Here is a 9,810-nt window from a genome sequence, read left to right as displayed (position 1 = left end):
TTCGCAAACATGTCCTTTGTGATCCTACCGAAAAAATGTTATCTTGTACGAAAAGTTTGCCTGGCGTGAAAGTGATTCGAAATTCAAAGCAGCAAGGAGGAAAGACTGCGTTGCTCAGGTTGTTGGCAGGAAGTTTTCCTGTTGCTTCGCTGGTGGTCTAATGGTTAGAATTCGGGGCTTTCACCTCCGTGGCTCCGTGTTCGATTCTCGGTCAGGGATAAATGCATTTTGGGGCTGTTTGAAATGCCACCAATCAAAGCACCCTCGCGCAGCCATGCTTGCTCCTGATCAACCTTTCAACTTTCCACACTGCAGCCTCAACAGTCAGCAGTTCATCATTCGGTACAGAGGTACAAAATGAGTTTCATTGCTTTATGTAAAATGCCTGCTGTGCCAACGTCAGCAGGAAATGGCATTTGGAACTAGACATTTTAAATGTTGACATGCCCACATTTAACTGTAGCTCACAGTCTCAGAACAGTCACGGTTATTATCCGTCTTCCATGTATTTTTTTGCCGACTGCGTCTCCCTAACAAACTTAGCTTATCACAGCATGGCTATCAATCAACTCACTGCTATGTGAAAAATGCCACATTTGAAACATTAGCAACGTGCGCAAGACTGGAATGAGAGAGTGCCTGGGCCGTGATAACTTATCCTGATCATTAAGATATTCAGTAGGCCTGAGCCTTTGCTGCGTAAGACAATTCTCCCCATACTGGTTGTTTTGCCGGTTATCTTCAATCGGTGTCCTTGGTAACCGTCCTTCCTGCCACTGGAAATTGTTTCTCCTTATTTCCTCTTACAAAACCCCTTGTTGATTTGAAAGCCTCTATTAAATTTCCTCTTATCCTTCTGAGGAAAAGAATCCCAACTTCTCCAGACACTCATAACTGACGTCCCTTATCCCTCGGACCACTCTGTAAGACGTCAAACTGAGGCTCTCGTTCTCTATGTCTATCTTTGTCTCTGACTTCCTCTTTGTCTCTGTATATGATTCCGAGGGGGCTTGACCGGGCAAATGCAGGGAGGATGTTTCCCTCCTGTGGGAATCTAGAACCAGGCGGCAACATTTCAGGAACAGGGGTTGCCCATTTAAAACGGAGATGAGAGGAATTTCTTCTCTCAGAGATTCGTGAATCCTTGGAATCCTCTACCAAAGTGAGCTGTGGGGGCGGAGTCATTGATTATATTCAAGGCACAGATAGACATAAGTCAGCGCTACAAGGGTGTCAAGGGTAATGGGGAGCGGGCGGGAAAGTGGCATTGAGTCGAAAATCTGATCAGCCATGATCTTATTGATTGGCAGGTCCGGCTCGAGTGGCCGATGGCCCACTCCTGCTCCTATTTATTCTGTTCTAATTCTTATTTCTGTCCTTTCTGCTGCTTTGTCCCTCTGTTCACCGGTCGATTCTTACTCTGACAGGCTCGGCATCATCCAGTTCCCCGTTTGTACTGTGGTGAGTATCCCCACTTGTCACGTGGGAGACTACGGTTCAACTCCCTGATGGGGAGGCTGTTTAACAGCCACAATTTTAGACCTGTGCGCATCTAATTAAAATGCTCACTGAAAAAGTTGAACAGAAAAAAATTAACTAAAATAATTTAAAAGATGTACTGGCATATGAAGAAATGTATAACAACTTCCTGCAACAATTTCTCGTTAGTATAGTCTTCTCCGTCTGTTTGCCTTTTGTGGGGGGCACTGAGGAGGGCTGAGAGGACAGACAAAATGAGATAACAGCGGGAATAAGCACGACTGCTCTTTCAAAGAGACAGCACTGACACGTTTGGCCGAATCGCCTCCCACTGTGCTGCAAGCCTGTAGGAATCCATGACACTCAGATTGATATCTGAGACATACCCATATAAAGAGAGCACACACCTGTGTTTGTGTGTGTGTTTGAGTCTTTGTCTCAAGCACTGCATAACCATTTCCTCTACATTGTACGTGATATTATAGTGGTGAGTATTCAAAACCCCGAGGGCTTCTCTCTGACCGTGTGTCTTTGTCTCTGAGAAAAGCACAGATGGAAATAGATTCCAAGTGGATGCCTACCCGCCCTTGGTGCTGTGCTTTCACGAACATGTCCTTTGTGATCTCACCTGTCAGTGGACAGTGTGTTTTGGGGCTGTTTGAAATACCACCAATCAAAGCACACGTGTGAAGCAATGCTTGCTCCTGATCAACCTTTCAACTTTCCACACCGCTGCTCAACATCATTCTTTATACAGCGATAAAAAATACACTTCCTTGATTTCTGTAAAATGCGTGCTGTTTCAAAGTCAGCAGGAAATGATTAGCCCTTTCGGTCAAGATTTACACTGGCTGATTGACACTTTCAATGTTGCCAACAGTTAACTGCACCTCAAAGTGTCCGGGACAGTCACGGTTATTATCAGTCTTCGATACATCTGCTGGCTCACTTATCAAGGGCACGGCTATCAATCAATTACTTGCCAGTGTGAAAAATGCAACATTTGAAACTGAGCAACGTGTGCAAGACTGGAATCAGAGTTTGTCTGGGCCGTGGGCAGTGATAACTTAAACTGAGCATTAAGATATTCATTAGGCCTGAGTCATTCCCGTATTGCTCAGTAGCCCACTAACTGAGGAACTAAGAGACCACAGGCCGATGATGGAACCTGGGCATTTTCAGTTCTGTGTGGGGCTCAGCTCCATAATTGCTGAAGATTGAATTTGACATCATTTCAGCTTGGCTCGTGATCAGTGCGGGTCAGTGAGACTTCGGCCCGTCTCTCCTTTCACAACCCATCAGTGCCGAGAAAAGTACAGGAAATTTTACACATGTGTTGAGTTCTGTAACTTGATTTGAACACTTCAGTGCATTTCAAGCTGTGTTCTTAGGCAGTCCCTCGGAACCGAGGGTGACTTGCTTCCACGTTAAATATTAGTTCACAGGAGACTAATGCATACAATGCGGGACCTACAGTCTCTGGCACAGGTGGGGCAGACGGTGATTGAAAGGGCAGGTGGGTGGAGTGCTTGGGTTAACGTGCGCTGCTTGAACTGCCTGCACTTAGCTTCTGCTTGCTCCCGGCGAAGAAAGTCGAGGTGTCCGGAGCATTTCCGGCTGCTTCTCTTCCACTTTGTGCGATCTTGGGCCAGGGATGCCCAGATGTCGGAGGGGATGTTACACTTTCTCAAGGAGGCTTTGAGGGTGTCATTGAAATGTTTCTTCTGCCCACCTGGGGCTCTCTTGCCATGCTGGAGCTCCGAGTAGAGCGCTTGTTTTGGGAGTCTCGTATCAGGCACGCTGTTTCCAATATGGTGAGGTTGCACCTGCTGTGTCACCTATGTATCCTTATCAACACCCCAGTTTTACATTTACACAACCTGAGCTCCGAGATCAAGTCGGGTCACGTTGACCGGAGTGAGGAATGAGAGGGAGGAGCAATTCCACCCGGGGTTAGAAAAACGTCCAAAAGAATGACACAACATCGAATTTGCTGTGAAGCTGAAATAGTTCAATTGGGAGAGCGTTCGACTGCAAATTTAACGGCCCCTGCTTCGATCCCGGGTTTCAGCATGTTTTAGTTACTTTTTGTCTCCTTCGAGAATGGAGGAGCAAATCAGGAGAGATTTTTCACTCGTCGTCCCGCATCTCCTAAAGGAATGGGAGTGAACCCACTTCAGACCCGCTCGATCCGGCTCCAGCCGCCCACTGCGTTATTTGAAACAGGGTGTTGCTTTGAAGCTTTACTTGAATAAAAGTGTGAAATTGTAAACAAAGACAACGTATGTTTTGAACACAGAGGTAAGTACTCTACATTAGATGTTACATAAGATGCAAAAAAATGTTTATGAAAACAGAAAATACTGCTCAACACAGGTAATTAGGTAACTGTATAAGTAAATAGCACTGAAGCTAACCCTCAGTAGCTAGCAGCTAATAAACTTCTTATTGACAAAGTATTGTCAAAATACTACACCGACAAGGTAGTTATTATGTTACCAAACAAGGATACTGACAGACATTGCGTCTTGCGTAGAATATAAGGAAGGATGGAGGAGCATAAAAACAAGCTGCCTTGTTCACAACTGAGAAACCACTTCCTCGTATATTACTTCCGATGCAGACAGGAAGAAGGTCAAATAACACGCTGCTATACAATAACAACCACTAGGGTTGCTACCTACACCTAACAAGTCCAGAACACAGAAAGTGCTGCTGTTTTCTCATGTCGATTCTGCTAAAATATTGCAATATATAATGATATAAACTTTGACAAAAATCTGCAATAATATAGAGCCGGTCATGCATATTTGCATATTGCCCTTAAAAGGAAACGAGCGCGCCCTCATTAACTTTTCTTCAGGCCACAGAAAGTTTTTTGGAAATAAATCTCTCCTTTTATTTATTGCATCAGAAATAAATGTTCGTCATAGCTTCATACGAACAATAATTAAAAATCTGATTTGTTTGAAAAAGCAATTTTCAAGTTTTGCCAATAAAGACCGATAGAGACATAGTGAGGTTCTGGCCCATCAAGTCTTCATCACTTGTCACATTCACTCACTGTGGTTGAAATAATTCACCAGTAAACCTACCTTCTATGGCTTAGGCGGATTTCAAATTTTGCTTCTTATAATAGTCCTGTGAAGTGTCTTGGGACGTTTTTACTATGTTAAAGGCGCTATATAAATACAAGTTGTTATTGCTGTTTGCAATCTTTCTCACTTATTTCAGTAGGATCATTCAGTATAATAGTAGTAATAAAATGATATAAGGAAAAGCCACATTAAGAGCTTAGAGAAGGTGGTGGAAAATAAATGTTCCTTAATTTTGTTATATGTAAGGGAGGCACCGGAAATATTGAAGTATTCGAGCCAACAGTGCAGCAATCCTGGCTTCCCCCAGCATGGTCAGTGCTTCCAGTAAGGATTTCTCCTGTTCCGTTTCAGTCCTGCCTTTAATCAAAATGATGTTCTGTAGCAGGGAATATCACCAGGACCTGCTAAGAACCGTGGCATTTTCCTTTGCAAGCAACATGACAGGTCTATCCGATGATGAGAGATGGGTCTATACTCTCGGGAGTTTAGAAGAATGAGAGGTGATCTCATTGAACCATACAAGGTTCTGAAAGGGATTGAAAGGGTAGATGCTGAGAGGTTGTTTCCCTTGGCTGGAGTGTCCAGAACTAGGGGGCATACTCTCAGGATAAGGGGTAGTCCATTTAAGACCGAGATGAGGAGGAAATTCTTCACTCAGAGGGTTGTGCATCTTTGGAATTCTCTGCCCCAGCGGGCTGTGAATGCTGAGTGTTTGAGTATATTCAAGGCTGTGATCAATAGATTTTTATGGTTCAAGAGGCCGCATGGTTCTAACCACACACATTCATCAATAAATAAACAAGTAACAGGAAAGGGTTATTCTCCACAAACCCTGCTGCCCGTATCGTAACTCGCACCAAGTCTCGTTCACCCATCACCCCCTGTGCTCGATGACCTGCTTTGGGTCACGGTCCAGTAAAGCCTCGACTTTAAAATTCTCTTGTTTTCCAATCTCTCCACGGGCTCGCCCCTCCCTTTCACTGCAAGCTCCAACCAATGCACACCACAACCAATACGAACTTCAAGGCCACGCGTAAACGCAGTATGCTGCAGATCTCGTGCATCCAGTGAGCTGGCTTTTAAATAGAAAAAATATGCACGTGCAGAACTTTGAATAGGCCGCACAGCCCGCTGATGGGGCCGGGTGGGACAAAAGACAAATTAGAGGGACCACTGCCTACAACTCTCCGAGATCATATAATAGAATGGTTGCAGCACAGAAGGAGCCCATTCGTCCAGTCGAGCCCGTGCCATCTCTCTGAAAGTGCAGTTCTGCCAGTCCCACTCCCCCATCCTCTCCCCATAGCCCTGTATTTTTTTTCCTTTCAAGTCCATATACAATTCCCTTTTGAAAGCCGCATTTGAAACTGCCTCCAGCACACTTTCAGGCAGTAAAATCTAGATGCAGTCCACACACTACGTAAATATTTTTCCCTCATGTTGCCTTTGATCTCTGCGCTCCTGCTATTCGGGCCTCTTGCGTGTTCCTAATCTATTTGCTCCACCGTTGACGGGCGTGCTTTCAGCTGCCTAGGACCTAAACTCCGGAATTCCCTCATGAAACTGCACCATGTCTCTCTGTCTCCTGCATTAAGACGCTCATTAAAGCCTACCTTTTCGACCAAGCTTTTGGTCATCTGTCCTAATATCTCAACTGCAAAAGCAAAATACTGTGGATGCTGGAAATCTGAAATAAAAACCGAAAATGCTGCAAATACTCAGCAAGTCAGGCAGCATCTGTGGAGAGTGTAACAGAGTTGTTGGAGAGAGGGCAGAGCGTTACAAAGGTGGGCATTCTTAGAAGAGAAGTGGCAGTGAATTAATCACTGTTACAGTTCTGACGAAGGGTCATCGACCTGAAAAATTAACACTGTTAGTCTCTCTCCACAAATGCTGCCTGACCTGCTGAGTATTTCCAGCATTTTCGGTTTTTATGTCCTAATATCTCCTTGTGCGGCAGGGTGTGAAAATGTGTTTGATAACGCTCCTGTGGACTGCCTTGGGACGTTTTACTACGTTAAACGTTCTATATAAATACAAGATAACAAGTCAATAAGGAGAAACTGTTTCCAGTGTCAGTTTCAGGGGACACATATTTAAGAAAATTTGCAAAACAGCCAGTAGGATGATGCGCCTCCTCACCCTGCCTACCCCTCGAGGAGGCAAAAGAAAGGTGATGCAGCAAATTGTTGTGAGTGCCTGGAATGCACTGCATGAAAGGGTGGTGCAAGCAAATTGAATAGTAATGTTGAAAAGATAATTTGGATATAATTTTAAGGCAAAATATTTGCAGTGATTTGATGAAAGAACAGAGGAGTATGATTAATTGGATAGCCCTTTGAAAGAGCCAGCAGAGGTACGATGGGCCGAATGAACTGGTTCTGTGCTGTATCATTGTTTCTGCAGTTAACAAGGTTAAACGTTTTGCCAAAGTGCAGAGTTGGCATGCAGCTTTGAAAGTCTGGTTGTACGCGGTGTGGAATTGTAAGAGTGAATAATTTGAAATTTTTTGTGCAAAATATTTAATTTCTTAGTTGTAAGAATGAATATAAATGTGAGCATAGAGAGGAAGTGAAATGTGAGCTTTGGAAATCGCTTATGAGTGGATCTGAATAGGCTGTGATTTGGAGAAAGGCCGTTTTGCATCGCAGTTCCCTCTGTCGGGAACAAAGAAAAGTTAGGATTTAAAGCAAAATATAAGTACATTTGAGAGGTTAGTTGAAAAATCTAACTTTAATTGTAAAGCCAGGAGAATAGCACAAACGCAGTCCCGCACTACCACAAATTTTGCAGTCGAGTATCCCACATTTATAGACATCGCAGGCATCAGCACAACCAAAGTGCAATGGGCTAGCCTCGGCCTAGAAAAACCACCTTCATAATCATGGTTTTTCTGCTGCCAGGTAAATACGCTTTTCATTGGCACACATTGCCTCGCCACATCATTCACTGCCACTTACCGTCCCAACGACTCATTTTTATAATCAAAATTCCCCTTCATTCAGAAAGTGCTGCTGTTTTCTCATGTCAATTCTGGTAAAATATTGCAATATATAATGATATACCCTTTGACAAAACGCTGCAATAAAAAGAGCTGGACATGCATATTTGCATATTCCCTTAAAAGGAAAGGAACGCTCCCTCAGTAACTTTCCTTCAGGCCACGGAATGTTCTCTGGAAATAAATCTCTCCTTATATGTTTTGCATCTGAAGTAAATATTTGTCATATCTTCATATGAAAAATAAATTGGCATCTGATGCGTTTGAAAAAACAATTTTCAAATTTTGCCCATAAAGACCGATAGGGACATAGTGAGGTTCTGGAGCAGCAAGTCTTCATCACTTGTCACATTCACTCACTGTGGTTGAAATATTTCACCAATAAACCTGCCTTCTTTTGTATAAGCGGGTTTCTCATTGTTGTCTCATAATAGTCCTGTGAAGTGTCTTGGGATGTTTTAAATACGTTAAAGGTGCTATTGTGGCAGAGTCATCAAGGGTCTCAGAACACTTGGTAATAATCCCTTTAACTACAGTATAGTGCAACCGCGGACTGCACCTTTAAACTGCCTGTTAACTGTACTGTATTGTGGTTTCCTGCACTCCACGTGATGACGTCATGACGCCTGCACCCCTGACTACCGTTTCTGCCTCGCCCAAGACGCCGCTTCTGTCGCAATCCGGCACTGGTTCTTCGAATAACGCCCCGTTTCCTGTAGTTTCCCTGCTAACTTCGTTGTTCATTAAAACCTGTTGATTTGATTCATCGAGTCGAATACCTTTATTCAGATAGGAACCTCGGTTCCTACATTGGTGACCCCGATCTCGTCAGACAACTTTCGTCGAGGATGAACACGAACGCCATCGCCCTTAAACTGCCGCAGTTCTGGGAACAGCAGTCAGCAGCATGGTTTATCCAGGCAGAAGCACAGTTCGCTCTCCAGGAGGTCACAGCGGATGCAACCCGTTATTATTACGTGGTTGCCGCTCTCGACAGTGCCACGGCCACGCGGGTCATCAGCATCCTTGGAAGCCCACCGGAGGAGGGCAAGTACAAAGCGCTTAAAGCCCATTTGCCACAGGTATTTGATCTTATTAAGTCGGAGTGGGCACGCAAGCCTATTTCCATGTCGGGCCTTGGAGACTCAAAACCATCAGAGCTGATGAGTCAAATGCTCACGCTGTTGGGTGCGGAACCCCAAGGCTTTATATTCCGTGAGCTTTTCCTCTGTCAGCTTCCCGAACCGGTGCAGGCGGCATTGGCCAACACAGCCATCACAGACGGTCCTGAACTCGCTGCAGAGGCAGACAAGATTTTTACTGTCACTCAGGAATGTTGTGCAGCCGCGAGGCACCTTTCCCCCACGCGAGAGAAAACCAGCCCGCCCCCGGCAGGATGGTGCGCATACCACGCCCGTTTTGGCGCCAAAGCTCGATGCTGCTGGCCTCCTTGCAGTTTCCCTCAAGAATACAAAAAAAAACTCCAACAAGCCCGCGTCCTCCCGGACGGATGACAAGGTCTGAAAAGCACAGCAAGTTAGCTATGGCGGCGGGCTCAGCGGGCAAACTCATTTATGTTACGGATCCCGTCACAGGCCGCCGATTCCTGTGCGACACTGGTTCACAGTGCAGCATCCTCCCGGCTTCAAAGCTGGTCCTACTATTCGGCAGCCACGGGCCTTCCCTCGTGGCAGTTAATGGCACTGCCATGCGTACGTTCGGGAAACGGACGGTAAACTTAACCTTCGCCGGTCAATGTTTTGTCTGCGACTTTATTACAGCCAAGGTCTCACAGGCCATCCTGGGGGCCGATTTTTCTGCGCCAACGGTCTGCTGGTCGACGTCCAACACTGCCGACTCATTAATGCGTCCACTTTCCACGCAGTGCCCTGCCACTGCAGCAAAGCCGTGTCCTGGTCGGTGGCCTGCGCTGTTCCGTCGCAAGACGGCTTTACGCGCCTGCTCGGTGAATTCCCGGAGCTCACCAGGCCCACATTTTCGGCTACAAGCACTCGGCACGGGGTGGAGCACCATATCACCATGACCGGAGCACCAGTTTAAGCTCGGGCGTGGTGATTAGAAGCCGGCAAGCTGGCAGCCGCAAAGGATGAGTTCCAGACCATGGAGCACCTCGGGATCATCCAGCGTTCGGACAGCCCTTGGTCTTCCCCACTGCACATAGTACCCAAACCAGGTGGTGGATGGCGACCTTGCGGGGATTACAGATGCTTA

The 9,810-nt window shown here is 45.6% G+C and overlaps 2 non-coding genes across 2 annotated transcripts; one reads left to right on the top strand and one right to left on the bottom strand.

The window, feature by feature from the left end:
• The first annotated feature begins 3,479 nt into the window (after nucleotides 1-3,479).
• On the top strand, nucleotides 3,480-3,552 carry trnac-gca (transfer RNA cysteine (anticodon GCA)). Its single transcript has one exon. It is a non-coding gene; the product is annotated as a tRNA-Cys (tRNA).
• Nucleotides 3,553-7,324: 3,772 nt separating this feature from the next.
• LOC147087531 (U1 spliceosomal RNA) lies at nucleotides 7,325-7,488 on the bottom strand. Its single transcript, XR_015075556.1, has one exon. It is a non-coding gene; the product is annotated as a U1 spliceosomal RNA (small nuclear RNA).
• Between the last annotated feature and the right edge of the window lie 2,322 nt (nucleotides 7,489-9,810).

Source organism: Somniosus microcephalus, unplaced genomic scaffold (genome assembly GCF_052327205.1).
Source record: "Somniosus microcephalus isolate GS21.2 unplaced genomic scaffold, FLI_Smic_1.0 unresolved_chr5, whole genome shotgun sequence".
In the NCBI taxonomy this organism is placed as follows: domain Eukaryota; kingdom Metazoa; phylum Chordata; class Chondrichthyes; order Squaliformes; family Somniosidae; genus Somniosus; species Somniosus microcephalus.
Note: the sequence above shows the minus strand (reverse complement) of the source record. Positions and strands in the feature narration are given on the sequence as shown.